Below are 17739 nucleotides of genomic sequence, written 5' to 3'. Positions count from 1 at the left end.
CAAAGTCGGTCTTCCCTGCTGAAGCAGATGGGATCACTGCCACTCAGTCTCAGGTACCAAACATGTGCTTGAGAGGAAGACTGTGAATCCGACAGCGTGATCACCAGCGCCTTTGAGAGGTAGTTTGGAGAATGGTTAGAAGAATGACTTCTACAGCCAGATTGTCCAGGTTTTAAGCTCACTTGGCCACTTCCTAGCTGGCTGACCTTGGGCAAGTCCCTAGCCTTTCTGGGCCTCAGTCTCCTCATCTGTGAAATGGTGTGATGTCCCCTTGCACAGTTGCTGTGAGGACTAAATGATTGGTATCAGTAACGTGCTCAGAGCAGTCTCCAGTACGTAGAAGCACTCAATTAAAGAGCCAGATTTTTAAAACTCCAGCGCCCATGTTTTTCTCACTTCAACACAATGCCTTACTGAGAAAGGAGGGCTCGGGTATAACAGCCGGCTCTTGGGCACGGAATGAGAGGACGGGGAAGCGTGCTGCTCGGCCCCAATGGGTGGAGAAGTGTCACGAATGTCTGCTCAGAGGCCAAGAAAAGGGAAGGAGAAAGGAGCAATCAGAACATCAAGTGTCACATAGCTTTCTTTCCAAAGTATTATTAAGAAAACAGATGTTAACTGTTTGTAGTCAGGGGCTATATCTTTTTTTAAAAAATTTTTTAGCCGCTCCGCCTGGCATGCAGAATCTTATTTTCCTGACCAGGGATTGAACCCGTGCCCCCTGCAGTAGAGGCGCGGAACCTTAGCCACTGTACCACCAGGGAAGTCTGTCACGGACTGAATCTTATTTATTTTTACATCCATAGTGCTTGGCCCCTACTAGGAGCTCAGTAAATGTTGGAGTGTGTTGGCCTCTTTCTGGTTTATTCATTTGTTCAGCCATTGGACAAATATTTATTCAGTACCTGTTGTAGACTAAGCACGGCTTGAGCATCTTGGCGATCAGCAGTGAGGAAAATAGACAGGGACACATCCCCCCTGCCCTAGTGGAGCCTTCATTTCGTCTGGACAGTGAACCTGTGCCGGCTTCTAATGTTCACCACCTCTTTTAATAAGTACAACGCTCCACTTTCCCTCCCTGTCCCCAGTTTTGTTAAGCAAACTAGTCTACAGTTACTGCAGTTTTTATTTCTTGAAAGTTTGACATCAATGATTTTCTCAAATATTGGTTACCAACAGTGGTTTGGGGCTCTCCTTGGCATGTTGTGTAATATAGAGGAAAGAACTTATTTCTTGGTGTCAGAAAACCTCCTGGGTTTGAATCTTAGCTCTGTTATGAGTTGAGTGGGCTTGTGCATCTTCTGTGTTTCCAATTCCTTTATTGCAAAATGAGAAGAATGCTTATCTTGCAGTAGCTTGTCGAGAACTTGTGTGGTCCTAAGAATCAGCTGGGAAATCTGAATCCTGTACCTTAACCCAGACTAAGCTAAGAATCCCCCTCTTTATTATTCTTAGCAGCTCAGAGTACAGTCTTGCACCAACACCATGCTATTATCACAGTTTCATGTTTCTCCCTTGCATTTGTTCTTCCACAATTTGCACGTATGATTTTAGAACCTGAGCTTTCCAAGTGTAACCAAACAGAAGGGGCGGCAACACTTTTATAGAAGGTTCAACAGGATTCACCAGGCAAACTAAGAAAGCAGTTCAGTCGCTTTCACTTTCAGCTTAATTCATCTAGCCATGCTGCCTCCCCTTAAGCCTCAGCCCGGGAATATGATCCATTGCTTTGCCACTCAAAGAGTGCGGTATATATAACACCATGGGCATCTCTGGGGAGCTTGTTAGAAATGTGGAATCCCAGACCCCACCTCAGACCTACTGAATCAGACTCTGCAGCTTAATAAGTTCCTCCCATTACTGTTTGAGAAGCACCTCTGGGTCAAAATACTATTCAGGTGTACTGTTCTTTTAAAATTATGGTAATAATTAGTGACTTGAAACTCACTTCTGATTTAGGACTGCATGGTTCTTTAAATAGATGTATCTGCATTAATGCTGTAGTAATGACATCACAGAATTTCTGGGATTTATGAGTTAGAGAGTAAATTCTATATGTGTTGAAAAATTAGATAAATTTGAATTTCACATGACAGTTTAATAGGGGCTTTAAAATTTTAACATGTGTAAATCATCTTCTGCTTTCTCAATGGCTTTTCCTGAGTAGTGGGATCAGAAAAGAAATTTATGTTATTCTGAGTTTTTTTTCCACTGCGGACTTGTAAGTGATTAAATGATTAATTTATAAATTTGCTCTCTGATTAGGGGGTGACTTTGATAATCTGGATCTGTACTGGTCTTGTAAGACAACCTGGTAAATAAACAGAAATGGCTCCTTGGGTCTTTGTTTTATAAAACTTATTGCCAGCTGAAAGATGTAAAGGGCAATTTAATAAATACAGACAACCTGTAAGCAGCTGAGGACAAGAGATGCTTGAATTATATATGCCTGTGTGAGTGGACAAGATGTGCTTTTCAAGATTGATGATTTAAGATGTTCTTTACATTCCTAGCCTGCTTAAACAAGGCTTAATTCTAAACAACATTTTCTTGTTTTCTTGCTTTTTCAAAATGCACTGTCCTTCCCCATCCCTTCAGGATTGATTGCAGGAGTGATCTAGGTTTCTGCCTGTCTGAAGCTGTAACTTCTCTGTTTTTATAAAAGGAAGATTATCCCTTTCTTAATTCTTTGTTTTCGTTGCTGTCAGATGGAAGGCTTTCAGAATAAGTCAGTTAGCATTCATTGCACCTTACCAGAGGTGCCTCAACTTTTTTTTTTTTTTTTTTTTTTTTGCGGTACTTGGGCCTCTCGCTGCTGTGGCCTCTCCCGTTGCGGAGCACAGGCTCCGGACGCGCAGGCTCAGCGGCCATGGCTCACGGGCCCAGCCGCTCCGCGGCATGTGGGATCCTCCCGGACAGAGGCACGGACCCGCGTCCCCCGCATCGGCAGGCGGACTCTCAACCACTGCGCCACCAGGGAAGCCCCTCAACTTTTGATTGAGACGTTCTTGAGAATTGTGTTAGTGGCATCTTGGCATCCTCCTGTCTTCTTTGACTTTGGCGGCTCCTCCCCTATCCTCCTCCCTGTTCTGGCTACTCCCATCAGGCGTTTGCCTCAGCTTGCCATTCAGCTGCTTCTCTCCTTCGCAGATCCATCCTCTCCTTAGAATTTACGGGGTTTGATTACTTTCTCACTTGATCTGTGGTTCACAAACTTTGTCCTGCCAGGTTTTAATAGGTATTCTGCTCTTCTTGACCCCTAAAAAAATTAATTGGTCAAGAAAGGGTGCAAATTGCTGATTTAGACAGAATTAAACATGGTTCTGCTTGTTTATTTAACCACAGGACAACTCAGAACCTTTAATATGCTGCCAGGTGGCGGTTAGGTTGTTGGGTGTCTTATTCTGACATTTCTTTCCTGGTAGAACCCTCTTAAGAAATATCGAGCAAGACCAGTGTTCAGTGGAATGCACTTCGGGACCTCTTCCTTAGTATCTCTCCCACGTGCCTCCCTCCGTTCTATGCTGTGTCTAACGATCTCATGTGCTGCTGCAAATTTAGTATTCTTAAGTTCGTCCTGAATTCACCACCACCACCAATAACTAACCTCTACTGATCACTGATTTTACTGCCAAGACATTTTCTCAGAAAAGCTCCTTTGCCTCTTCATTGTCTGTGAAATCAAATTCAAACACCCTAATCTGATATTCAAGACCCTCTTGGACCAACCAGCTGGCAACCACACTTCTCCCTTCCCCAGAGTTCAGCATCCTGACTGTACCATTTATTTATTTTGTTTATTGCTTGTCTTCCTCAACTAGAATGTGCACTCCATGAGACTGGGATGTTTGTTTTGTTCGTGTGTATCCCAAGCATCCACAACAATGTCTAGCAAGTGGTAGGTGCTCAGTAAATGTTTCAAATATAGATTGAACGAATGATGAAGTGCTCTCAGTTTTGTCTCCTGCCTGTGCTCAGTGTTGATTCTCTGCTCTCTCCTTGTTCTTGTTCACTTCTTTTAGCCCTTCATCTTGATCTGACATCATCTCTCTACACCCTTCAGAATCTCCCTAAGTACCATTTCTTCCAAAGAGTCTTCTCTAATCATCTCATTGTAAGGATCCCTCTCTTTGGAATGTTGTTCTTTATACCTGTCTTGTCAGTAAATACAGTCAGCCTTGCAGTAAAGTTACTTTTAAGCTGAAAAAGGATCCTGGGGTATTCATGTTTGCCTCTTACGTCACTGTGGAATATGCTCAATATATTTATAAATGAAGGGAACAAACCCAAGATTGTGCTTTTTGTGAAGTGGGCCCTGTTTGTGTCTTTTCTGCACAGGGTGGACTGCAGCAGTGCTGTCACGCCTCTGCATCCTCACTTGAGCCTTTGACGTGAATGCTTGACATCCTCAACAGTCTGTTACTGGGAACTTTTAATTCTCCAATGTTTCTTTTTTCCCAGAAGACAATTCTTTGGTATGTTATAAAGCTTGGGTTGCAAAAATTTCAGCTGCTCATCACGTTAGGAGAGGATGGGCTAAGAATTGAGAGATGGGAGGGTGGCCAGGGGCTGGATGAGTTTCTTTTCTTTTTGGTTTCATTCGCACATTTCATTCTTTTTTCCCTCTTTTGGGCAAACAGGTTTCCCACTTCACAGCAAAATTTCTGTTTAATTTTTTTCCCCCAGTATCTTTAATTCTTTCTCTTTGTTATTTGCTTCCCCTCCCTTCCCTCAGAGGAAATTCAGACACTCCCACATGTATAAACAAATGCTGGGAAATTGCAATTCTCTTTTATGCAAAGTACATTTTCTCGGGCAGCTCTAAGCCCCGTGTGTGTGTTCTAAGGCTGCTGACATGGGCTTTCCACTGAGCCACAAGAAAGTGTGTCATTCTGTCTCTTCCACAGCCTGTCTCCTGTCCCCAGGGGACTCAGCAGCAACCAATCCATAACTTGTCCTCTCTCTCATAAACCCTCTCTAATCCCCCACAGCTTTTCCATTTATTCATGTATCACCAGCCATGACTTGTTCTGTTCCAAGGTGGGGATTGACCAAATGAATAAAAATATATGTTTATTTGGGACGTAGGATGGCAAAGGCTTGGGAACCAGGCAGACTTTCTTCCTCAGATTCCCATGTACTAGTTGTGTAACCATAGTTATCTTCCTTTCCTAAGCCTCAGTTTCTTCATCTGTGAAATGGGGATAGCGTGACTGCCTCATAGTGTTGTGGCAAGAACCAGATAAGAGAATTCATGTGTAATTTGGAGCACAGTGTGTAGCACCTGGTGATCACTCTCTAAATGGCCAGGACAGTGTGGATGATGCTCTCAGCCTTTCTGGCATCTGGGGTCCTAGGGCCTGAATCTTTTTCATCCTTCTGTGCCTGACACATAATAATCAAGTCATTTTTGTTTCAAAGACAAAAATGCAGGATTTCGCCTTCAAAAGCCATTCAACTAAGTAAAGCAAGGAGCAGGACATGGTTGGTCTCAGTCTGCCATGTCCAGGCATTTAAAAGAAGAGGCTAGTACAAGAAGTGCAGTGGAAAGGTGTATTTTTCCTGGGAGTCTGGCATTCCCTATTAGTCTGTAAGCAGACCTTTAAGCAAAGGAGGGCCTTTATGAGTTGTTTAGTCCGTTGGGTGACATTTCTTGGATGATGTGGTGAGATTCTTAAGTAAGAATCTCATTTCATTCACTTATAAATGAATGGAACAAACCCAACATTGGGTTCCAGTAAAGTAAGCCCCATTTGTGTCTCAGGATGCACCAAGTAGACTGCAGCAGTGCTCTCCAAGCATCTGCGTCTCACTTGTGCCCTTGAGATGAATGCTTGACGTCCCTCTCTAGAGCGTGGAGATGACCTGAGTTTGTACTCTGGCAGTGGTGCTAGATCTGCTCAGGAGAATGCAGATGTCTTCACATTTCCACACACGGTCCTGTACATTTCTGGATTGTAATTCCTCCTGTGTCGAATGAGGAGATTGGCTAGATTATCTCTAAGATATTCTAGCACTGAAGATCACATTTTCAGTCCCAATTTAAGAGCTTCTTTCTATTTCCTGAAGGGAAACTTCTTTGTGTTTCGTGAAGGGATCTTCACCAGTCACCGCCTGGGGGACTGGCTTTTATGTTGAGTGCTCTGGTGTGAAAGGCGTACATCTTTCAAGTTGATCTCAGCTTTCCTCTTTTACCTTTTCTCTTTTGTTCCTGCTTCCTCTCTTCTTTAAAGGTGTCAAGTAAAGCCAACGGTGATGAATCAGGTTTACTTTTCTTTTGGTGACGGTGAAATCGGTGAGTGGAGAGGTTTTGTCCTGTCTCGGTCTAGGTAGACTCCATTCCCTTCTCATTGCCTTTTTTCCTTTTGCTCCTTCACATCTCCCTTACTGAAATTTCCTTGGAGCTTTAGCATGCTCTCTCTTCATCATGTCTTTCCCTTTGTGATCTAAGATTTTCTGTGGATAGTGCCAGTTTTCTGCAACCAGCCACGGAAAGCAGCGCTGCGTAAACTCACAAGGCCCAGCAGATCCCCTGTGAGTGTGGCTTGCACAGGGGTGGGGCGATGGTGGGACACTGTGAAACATCTCCAGATTCATGAGTACAGAGATGGGTAAACAGTGTACACTCACTGCTTGGTTTCCATCTGTTTTATCTGGATGATGACAGCACCTCAGACTGGGTGCAAGGATTTCTCCAGTGATGATCAAACGGTGGCCTGAACATACAGCAGGCTGGGAACCAGAGGTGACATTTCAGCAGATCTTGGCTGCAGCTGAGCCTGTTTCTGCCAAGCCAGAGGTTGTCTTGGTCTCAGTGGAGCCGGGACTCCTGTAGCATCGTTACACTCTGGGCTGTAATCCTGACATTTCAACCTCTTGGACACTGAAGAGTGGTTACGCCTCCAATCTTCAGCCACAACTCCCATTCAGCCTGCTTTGTGACCTGACATTTCTGGCATTTGGGCCTCTTTCTAAGCGTGTATTAACACACTGGGGGTCCCTATCAGAGAGGGAACAGGGAGCCCAGGAAGTGGGGTAGTGGCCCTGTGTTGATGTCTTTAGATCATTGCCCTCTGCCTTTGTTGGGGATTCCTTGGTGAGGACTCTGCTAGGGTGTCAGGAGGAGCCATCAGAGCCCCCCTTGTTAGAGGGGAGATACACAGCTAAGCCGTCTCACTTTCGAAACTCTGCATTCCTGTCAGCTCTGGAGAAAATTACCTCCTTCTCACATCACAAGGAAAGAGTAACTGTTTAAGGACAGGCCATTTGCAAAGACCGAGACCCTGATAGAAAGGCACATAACCCCCTGCTCTAGTTTGGGTTTCCACAGAAGCTGAACCTGAGACAAGAATTCCAGGGTGCATTAGTTATATGGGAGAGGATCCCGAAAACAGGAGGAAGGATGTCAGCAAAGGACGTGTTATCAAGCAAGCTGTCCCTGTGGACAACTGGCACTTGGCCCCACCGGGAAAGTCTGGGATACAGTGTTAGCGCAGGTGCCTCCGGGTTATCCCACCTGAGACATGAAGGATCTGCTGGCTTGACAGTCTCGGGCAAAGAGATGCAAGGGGTGAAGTAATAAAGGCCACGGGGATATGGTGTAGCACCGGCAGCTTTGCTACAGCTGTTATCCCAGATTCACCTTCCAAAGGAGCTTAGTCATTTTCCTTACAGAGAATGAATCCAAAACTCAGAAAAGCAACTGAACCTCAAGGTCACAGAGCCAGTTCTTGAGATTCAGGTTTCCTGACTCCGGTTCTAGTACTCTTTCCACTTGGCTACTCAAGGCAGAAATCTAAATTTGTAATGATTCATGAGGCGTATGGTATCAGATTAATGGAACAATATTCCCTTTCTGTCGTGGATTTGTTGGTCTTCTTCTAAGTGAAAAATTGTCAAAGGGGTTCAATCCTGAGAGCCAGAGAAAGAGCAAAGAATGGCTGAATGTGTAAATAAAGTCTCCCAGGAAGATCATATTTTTGAAGGTATTCATTATTCATGTCTTTTTGTCATTGTCATGTCTTAAGTGTTTACTTGGGCTTCTAGCTTTTTGCTTTTCCAAGGACAAGGCTGATCCATTCTAGAAGAGCCTGACAGCCATCACCTTAACAATGGCTTATTAATATCTAGGTTATTTAAGATGCAGAGGAAACATTTATCACAGAAGAGCAGCTTCTCAACATGTCCCGCCAGGTGCGATGACGCATGTGCCTTGTGCATATCATGCATGTGTGGAGCTCCTCTGGATGAAAGGGTCAGGATTGCTTATAAAGCATCGTGTTACGTGAGAGTGGGCTTGCTCTTCAATTCTGAAGTGCCCACGAGCCTTTGGTAATGCTGAGAGTGAAGGCTGAGCCGGAGGCTTTAAGCAGCCTGCACCATAACCAGCTTACACCAAGGGGAACACATGCTGAGGATGCTGACCGTGACCACTGGCAGAAACAAAGCCCCTAGCAGACCGGAAGTGTTTACATTGGAAATAAAATGCCTGGGTGTGACTCTGAACTCATGGGACTAGCTTAGAAACATGACAGGTTATTCTGAGGTTTGGGCTAATCATGGGATTAGCCAAAGACCATGTAGAAGTGGAGAAAAGGCTTGGAGATTCCGTTTCCATTTCCTCTAATTCTTGGATGCATTTTGGTTGCTGAGTTATGTCTCCATTTTCTTTCTTTCTTTCTTTCTTTTTCGTACGCGGGCCTCTCACTGCTGTGGCCCCTCCCATTGCGGAGCACAGGCTCCGGACGCGCAGGCTCAGCGGCCATGGCTCACGGGCCCAGCCGCTCCGCGGCACGCGGGATCTTCCCGGACCAGAGCATGAACCTGTGTCCCCTGCCTCGGCAGGCGGACTCTCAACCACTGCGCCACCAGGGAAGTACCATGTCTCCATTTTCTTATTTATCTGAGGCCAAAAGTTTAAGTCGTACTATGTGATCATTTATAAACTTTTGGAAAAGGGAGCTTCGTATTGGAAAAGCTTGTCCAAGTCTTTCTTTAGAATTCCCAGAAGGGAATTGCTAGGTCTTAAGGTCAGCACATTTTTTTAAGGCATTGGATGCATCTGGTCTCCAGAAACAGGGAGACCGTTTTTCTACTCCCTTTTCTAGTAGTTTCTGGTATCTCTTCCCTTCGATCTTCTTGAGTTACGGATGTGTCATTCCTTTTTACTTTGCCAGCCTGATAAGTAGAAAACGATATAACTTCATTGCTTTAATTTGCATTCCTTTGAATATTATTGTGATATTTTTTCTTGTGGCTACTGCCTATTCGCGTGTCATGTGAAGGTGCATGTTCTTGAAGGACACTGATAATGCTCTCCTACCCTGCCCTACCCTTTTCTACTGCCGGAATAACTTTAACTAAGCCAGGCGTTCCACTGCCTCCTCCCTTGGGTCCCTATGGGGCTGGCTAGAGAGTAACTGTGAGTCCCTGGGGAGATGGACCACCCACTAGAACTGCTCCCAGCTCAGGGCATCACCTGCCTGTGTGTGAAAATTAGACCAGCTGGTAACTTCTGGTTAACAAACCTGTTTGGCAGAAGGGATTTCAATTGGGGATAAATCCTCATTCACTTCAATAAAGCAGGGAATGAGTCCGGGCAAGGGAGTCCACTTTTTACTCTCTAAATTCAGATGTTTCTGTGTTTTGTTGTTGGTATAGCTTTCTCTGTGTTGCCAACTTTTGAACTCAAAATGTGTTTTGTTTAAAAAAAGATAAACATGGGCTTCCCTGGTGGCGCAGTGGTTGAGAGTACGCCTGCTGATGCAGGGGACACGGGTTCGTGCCCTGATCTGGGAAGATCCCACATGCCACGGAGCTGCTAGGCCTGTGAGCCATGGCTGCTGAGCCTCTGCGTCTGGGAGAGGCCACAACAATGAGAGGCCCGCGTACCGCAAAAAAACCACAAAAAACAAAAAAACACATGACTTTCTTTGAGTGACTTACTTTTGCCTTCTAAGGAAGTGACTGGACGGGGACAACCATATTCTATAACAGGCCATCGACTCTGAGCCCCTTCATTTCTCATTTTCCTCTGTCTGGGGTAGTGCTCTGGGCTGCTGTTTTTGAGAGAAAGGTCTGTTAAAATCAAGAAATATTCACCCTTTTGGTATTTGCCCAGAGTTGGGCCCCTTGGAAATGGGCAACTTTCCCCATTTGGGTGTGTTCTTTAGGACCTTTCCTACTGGCTTAACGAGTTGGCTTGGTCTGTATTTTGTTTTTTTTTACATCTTTATTGGAGTATAATTGCTTTACAATGGTGTGTTAGTTTCTGCTCTATAACAAAGTGAATCAGTTATACATATACATATGATCCCATATCTCTTCCCTTTTGCGTCTCCTTCCCTCCCACCCTCCCTATCCCACCCCTCTAGGTGGTCACAAAGCACCGAGCTGATCTCCCTGTGCTATGCCGCTGCTTCCCACTAGCTTCCTGTTTTACTTTTGGTAGTGTATATATGTCCATGCCACTCTCTCGCTTTGTCACAGCTTACCCTTCCCCCTCCCCATATCCTCAAGTCCATTCTCCAGTAGGTCTGTGTCTTTATTCCTGTCTTACCCCTAGGTTCTTCATGACATTTTTTTTTCTTAGATTCCATATATATGTGTTAGCATACGGTATTTGTCTTTCTCTCTCTGACTTACTTCACTCTGTATGACAGACTCTAGGTCTATCCACCTCGTTACAAATAGCTCAATTTCGTTTCTTTTTATGGCTGAGTAATATTCCATTGTATATATGCGCCACATCTTCTTTATCCATTCATCTGTTGATGGACACTTAGGTTGTTTCCATCTCCTGGCTATTGTAAATAGAGCTGCAGTGAACATTGAGGTACATGACTCTTTTTGAATTTTGGTTTTCTCAGGGTATATGCCCAGTGGTGGGATTGCTGGGTCATATGGTAGTTCTATTTGTAGTTTTGTAAGGAAGCTCCATACTGTTCTCCATAGTGGCTGTATAAACCTACATTCCCACCAGCAGTGCAAGAGGGTTCCCTTTTCTCCACACGCTCTCCAGCATTTACTGTTTCTAGATTTTTTGGTGATGGCCATTCTGACTGGTGTGAGATGATATCTCATCGGTCTGTATTAGTGGTGAGGAGATATCAGCTGTCTGTGGTTGGAGCGGACTTTTCAGTGTCGAAGATGAGCTATAGGCCAGGTAGATGCTAATCAGGAGAGAAGTAAAGCTGAACCTGGCCCAGTCCGCCTGCAATTGGGTATATTTATTTCCCCCACGAATTTTCTTGTATATGGGATGTGGCCTATTCTCTTGAGACACCATCAAGATAATGAAAAGGAGAAAACAGATAGCAGGAACCAACAGCATGAACGCAACCTGCAACAGGTTAGCGAGGTGTCGGGCACAAGGTTTATACCCTGCATGCAGGACCCTTTCTTTCCCACTAGAGGGCACTCTTGTCACTCTTAAAGCGATAGTACCTGGGAAAAACTGGTTGCTTCTCAGTTGAAGTCCCCAGAGGCACACTGCATTTAAGATGCTACTTTGTGTCTCAGCTTCCATTCTCAAGGTGTGTTATGAACATAACACTCTCCAGCCCAGGCAGGAATGGGAAGATTAGTGTCTGGAAACTTCTGTTGTAAATTAAGCATAGTCAGTCCCTGCTTATTTGTGTTTCATTAATGAGATGTGATTGTAGCCCTGGGGCTTTTTTACACTTGCAGAAGCGACGTCTACTTTTGAAGTGCTGTACATCCAGTCTGCTCTTCTCCTTTGCCCACATACTTGGTGTAAATGTGTCTGCGGCAGGTTTATATGGAGGTCGGTGGAAGATGAAGCCTCGATCCTCTGTGTTGATCCTGCTTATTTTGCGAGAGCTGCAGAGTACCCATGGTTGGTGTGGGTCAGCCTGACAGGAGATTTTCCATTTAGAGAGGATTTAAAATTTCAAGCAAGGGAAATGCAAGCCATGTTTTACTCACTCAATACATCAGGGAGTGCTACCATTTAAAAAAACCACCATTCGGACTTGTGGGGTTTCCAGGTCATCTGGCAGCTGCTGTATGGGATCAGTTCCTTGACCCTTGGTCAGAAGTTCCTCCGGATTACAAGGCATCTCTTTATGGACATCTTTGCATTTACACCAGTCTTTTCTTAAAAAAATTTGTCAGCCTTGGAGGATGTGTGAGATGACTTGCCCTTTACTTGTAAGAATGAGGGGTGACTCCTCCCTAGAAAGTCACCAGTGTTAATCAGTAGAGCTGCTGGCAGTGCTATTCCTGTTGGGGGTATAGGTTTTGGGAGTGGTCGTTGCTTGGCGACCAGCACAGTGACAGCTTGCTTTCTGGCTCCTTGAAACTAAATTTCCACAGGAAGAGTATAAAGGACTCACATAGCAAATATTCCCCCCTCCCACGCCCGATCCATGACTACTACTACCAGCATCATTACTAGCTAATAATTATATAGCATTACTATGCTCCAGGCATGGTTTATTTTTGTTTATTTTAATAAGCTTTATGTTTTAGAACAGGCTTAGATTTACAGAAAAACTGTGAAGACAGTACAGAGAGTTCTCATATGCCCTATACCCAGTTTCCCTTATTATTAACAAATTAGTGTGGCACATTTGTGACAATTAGTAGACCAATGTTGGTGGTACATTATTATTAACTAAAGCCCAGACTTTATTCGGATTTCTTTAGTTTTGACCCACTGTGCTTTTTCTGTTCCAGGGTTCCATTTAGGATACCACGTCATATTAATTGTCATGTCTCCTTAAGAGCCTCTTGGCTGTGGCAGCTTCTCAGACTTTCCTTGCTTTTGATGACCTTGACAGTTTTGAAGAGCGCTGGTCAGGTATTTTGTAGAATGTCCCTCTGTTGGAATTTGTCTGAGGTTTTCTCATGATTGGAGTGGGGTTACAGATTTTTTTTTTTTTTTTGCGGTACGCGGTCCTCTCACTGGTTTGGCCTCTCCTGTTGCGGAGCACAGGCTCTGGAAGCGCAGGCTCAGTGGCCATGGCTCACGGGCCTATCCGCTCCGCGGCATGTGGGATCTTCCTGGACCGGGACACGAACCCGTGTCCCCTACATCGTCAGGCGGACTCTCAACCACTGCGCCACCAGGGAAGCCCTGGGTTACAGATTTTGAGAGGTAGACCTCAGAGATAAAATGCCATTCCCATCACATCCTGTCAAGGGCACATACTGTCCACATGACTTGTCATGGTCGATGTTGACCTTTGTCACCTAGCTGCAGTAGTGTTTAGCAGGTGTCTTTCCTGTAAAGTTACTACCCCCGTATCCAGACTGTGTTCTTGGAAAAAAGTCACTGTGTGGAGCCCACACTTAGGAGTGGGGAGTTATGCTTCACCTTCTTGAGGGCAGAGTAGCTACACAAATTCTTTGCAGTTCTCCTGCCCAGGCAATTAATCTCTTCTCATCCATGTATTTATTTATTCAATTGTTTATTTACATCAGTATGGATATTCATGGAGATTTATTTTATACTTCGGGTTATCATAAAATATTACTTTACTTTGTTGCTCAGATTTTTCCAGCTTTGGCCACTGGGAGCTCTTTCCATTGCTCTGTGTCCTCTGACCTATTTCTATCATTGTGAGATGGTTGTTGTTCTTTTGAGTACTTTCTTATTTTCTGACACGAGATACTCCAGGCTCATCTTAACATCTCCTGCCCTAGGTCTAGAATTAGTCATTTCTCCGAGGGTGGTATTAAAACCAAGATCTGGGCACTAAGTGTTCTTGTTGCTACAGGGTTGCTGTTGCTTAGAGGCCCTCTCAGTGGACAGAGCAGGGAAATGTATGTGTATGTACTAATTTATAAATTGATGTGTATGTAACCATCTGTATCTGTATTAAGCTAAACATGAGCATACTGATGTCTCCAATTCTAATCCATTACCACGTGGACCATTCTGGCCTCCTCCCCTTGGGGATCTGTGATCTCCTACTCCAACAGTATGGTAAACTTGGCTCCCACCATCTGCCATGTATTTACTTAATTGTTCAGTTCCAGTATGCATGTATAGCAGTGTCAGAATTGTTGACAAGACCCCCATGGAAGATAACTTTATCCACTAGAGTACAGTGCTGCTTATGTACAGTTTCCTTTGCTGTAGTTTTACAGACTGCTTATTTCCAAAGTTGCTTAGGGAGCACCTTTTTTTTTTTTTTTTTTTTTTTCTCCACTCCTTTCAGTGAGGTTGTTTCATACATTTGTAATACAGTTAGATTGTTTGGTCACATTCTGCATTTCATCTTGGGTCCTCTAACCTTTTACATGATTAAAAAAAATTACATATATTAAAGTTCATTCTTTGTGGGTTTTGAGAAATGCAGGTATCGCCAGTACGGTGTCATAGAGAATAGCTTCATCACCCTATGAATTCTCTGTGCTTCACCAATTCACCTATTTAACCCTTCCCCAATCCACTGATTTCGTTTTTTTTGGAGCAGGAAAGGCCATAACCTCACTTTGTTTGTATTTCCTCGTTACACAAAATCATCAAAGTAGGAACAGAGATGGGCAGGGAAAAGGGCTGAAAATTTGTTCAATCCACATGTTCTCAGGGCTATCCCAGACAGCACTTGAGGCCGAGTGCCTGTTGGAGTAGCCGCAGATCCAACACGAATTCCTCATGCCTTGGCCTGAAGTCTTCACAGATTGGTGGCGTGAGCCCTGCAATTCTCATCCTTTGCCCATCTTGACGTAAGGCAGGAAAGTGGACTGAAATGCTCCTGTCTGATGGGCAAGGCAAATCAGAACCCATGGTGTACTTACTGCGCCTTCGGTGCTACAGGGGCAGAACCTGAAGCTGCTTCCAGGGCTCTAGACACCTGCAGGCACGGCTAGAGGCCGATGGTGTAAGAGCGGCCTGTGGGGTTCTGAATAGCAGAACAGACTGGTGCTGTCACAGCCCACTCATACCACACCATCTTGGAATTGCTGCATTGCCAGAAACGCACACAGGTGGTCTGGCCTTCACGCACGGTAATGGGCTGCTTAATGGGGAAGAGGGTGGGAAACCATGAAAACATCTCAGGAGAGTGAGTCTCTGGACAGATACTCAGAGTGATGTCCTGATAAAGCACAGTCTCAAAGTAGCCTGCAAACCCATGCAGCACTGTGTTCACCTCCCCGGGAAACTCCAAGGTGCAGTAGCAGTTGTTGTCAATCATAGGATCTCTGTTGGGACGGCTGAAGGTAAAATAGGGCTGGGGTGTGGACGGCTGGCGGAAATTGTGCAGCCGTAGCACATAAAGCATCTCAAACTGGGCTTCAGGGTGGCGGTCCTTTTCCCGACAGGCTTGGACCTCATTGTACAGCTTGGAGGAGAAGCTGGGAGCTAGAAAGGAGGTGTACTCCCCAGGGATGCTCACGCCATCATCCGGTGACAGCTCATTATCAGCTTAGGACCCCAGAAGCTCACTGACAGTGATATCCGCTTTCTCTGGAGCCACCCATTCCCGCATGTCCGATGAGACTGCCGTCACCTGGCTTCCCCATTCTTCAAACTGCCAGTTCTCCAGCGTCACCCCAGCATTTGGGTTCTCCACAGCGTACAGCCTTATCCGCCAGTCAGCCTGCTTGGCTGCCCGCAGGGAAGCGTTCACCAGGGGCCCTCGGCCTGTTCCCAGCACCGTCAGCACTTGGACCTTGGTGTCCTTTTCTTCCCCTGGCACTCGGTCTAACAGACGTTTATAGATGGCCTCCTGGTACTGAGAGTATTTGATAGGGTCCTTTTCAAACACTTCGTGTGTCTGAGATTCCAGATAATCCATCAGTGGCTGGAGTAAGGACCGCAGGTAGTCTTCATAGCCCTTGGCAAAGAGTTCATAGGCATTGGGTGGAGGTCAATTCTGGCTCAAGTTTTCCAAGTACTGGAGGCAGGAGCAGAACTCTTTCACTGAGTGGTGATTGGTGCCTGTGATGATGAATTGCACATCCAACTTGAGGAGTTGGAAGATCAGCCTCTGGTGCATCTTAGAAAGAACAGGAAATCCTTTCTCATTGGTCAGGACAATGCTGGTGGGGAGAATGGCTGCTTTGATGGGCTTCCCCAAGCCAACGATCAATGACATGATTAGATGGGAGGTCAGCACCAGTTTCGAGAGCCACCGCAATCCTCTTGCTATAATCACACAAGGTCCGGAAGTTGTGCCACCACATCCATGTCATCTCCTCTCCACTGTACTCCTCTGTGTGTGAAGTTGGCGCATCTCTCAGGTCCTCTGGTGCCACCAAGTGGCACCCACATCCAGAACATGGAGGAGTGGTGGCCAGTGCGACGTGGTTGGTCAAAACTCTCGCCAAGTTTGTGTCATCGTCCTGATTTAGGGGAAGCAGGGAAGCTGGAAGACCCAAATATGCCCCCAAATTCAGCTCCTGTAACAGCTGCCTCGGAGTTCCTGCGGATCTTCTCCACTTTTGGGTCTGGGCGAATCCGTGGAGAAAGCTTTCCCACATTTAGTGTATTCCAGTCCCTTCCTGACAGCAGCAGGTCTGATCGTGTCTGAGGGCCTGGCCGATTCTTAGCAGGTTCCTGAGTGAACTTCCTCTTGAAACGTGGATGGAACACGGGCATGCAGAGGAAATCAGACCCCTGCTTGGCCACAGCCGCCACTGTGTCAGCCATTTCAGGGGTGCAATTCAGGTCCCTCCCGCTGGACACGCGACTTCCACTGGCACCGCCGACCACCATCGCCGCCACCTTTTCCCTCGTGCTGCCCACGCCGAGATTCCCTGACCCCACTGATTTTTTTTAACTGTCTCTGTGGTTTTGCTTTTTGCAGAACATCGTATCGTATAATTGTAATAATACAGAACATAGCCTTTTCAGATTGGCTTCTTTCACTTAGCAAAATGTATTTAAGATTTATTCATGTCTTTTCATGGCTTGGTAGCTCATTTCTTTTTATAATATTTCATTGTGTGGGTATACTCCAATTTGTTTATCCAGTCACCTATTTAAGGACATCTTGGTTGCTTCCAAGTTTTGGTGGCCATGAATAAAGCTGCTATAACATTTGCTTGCAGGTTTTCGTGTGGACATAGTTCTGAAGTCAGTTGGGAGTGTGATTGCTGGATTATATGCTAAGACTATATTTAGCTTTGTAAGAAATCATCAAACTGTCTTCCAAATCGGTTGTGCCATTTTGTATTCGTGCCAGTGAAGGATGAGAGTTCCTGTTGCTCTTTTTCCTTGCCAGCAATTGGCATTGTCAATTTTCTTTTTTGTATTTTAGCCGTTCTAATAGGTATGGCTATAAGGTATGCTCTGGTATCTCGTTGCTTTATTTTGTAATTTCCTAATAATGATGTAAAACATTTTTTTCATATGCTTATTTGTCATCTATATACCTTCTTTGGTGAAATCTCTGCTCAGATCTTTTGTCCATTTTTATTGGGCTTTCATACTGTTGAATTTCATGAGTTCTTTGGATGCAAGTCCTTTGTCAGATATGTGTTTGCAAATATCTGCAAATTTCTGTGGCTTCTCTTTTCATTCTTTTAACAGTCTTTTGCAGAGCAGAAGTTTTTAATGTTAATAATGTCCAATTTAGATCATGCTTTTGGTGATGCTTCTAAAAACTCATCTCCAATCCCAAGGTAGCCTGGATTTTTTCCTTTGTTCTCTTCTAAAAATTTTATAGTTTTGCATTTACATTTAGGTCTGTGATCCAGTTTGAGTTAATTTTTATGAGAGATGTAAGCCCTGTGTTTAGCTTTTTTTTTTTTTTTTTTTTTTTT

The 17739-nt window shown here is 44.9% G+C and overlaps 1 protein-coding gene and 1 pseudogene across 1 annotated transcript in view; one reads left to right on the top strand and one right to left on the bottom strand.

Moving 5' to 3' along the window:
* ST6GALNAC3 (ST6 N-acetylgalactosaminide alpha-2,6-sialyltransferase 3) overlaps positions 1-17739 on the top strand; it is a 591033-nt gene that overhangs the window by 73635 nt on the left and 499659 nt on the right. The gene's annotated exons all lie outside the window — the stretch shown is intronic.
* The window catches only part of LOC103087378 (protein arginine N-methyltransferase 5-like), a 114427-nt pseudogene continuing 111525 nt past the window's right edge, over positions 14838-17739 (bottom strand).

Source organism: Lipotes vexillifer, unplaced genomic scaffold (genome assembly GCF_000442215.2).
Source record: "Lipotes vexillifer unplaced genomic scaffold, Lipotes_vexillifer_v1.1 scaffold419, whole genome shotgun sequence".
NCBI lineage: Eukaryota > Metazoa > Chordata > Mammalia > Artiodactyla > Lipotidae > Lipotes > Lipotes vexillifer.
This window is presented reverse-complemented; position numbering and strand designations above follow the sequence as displayed.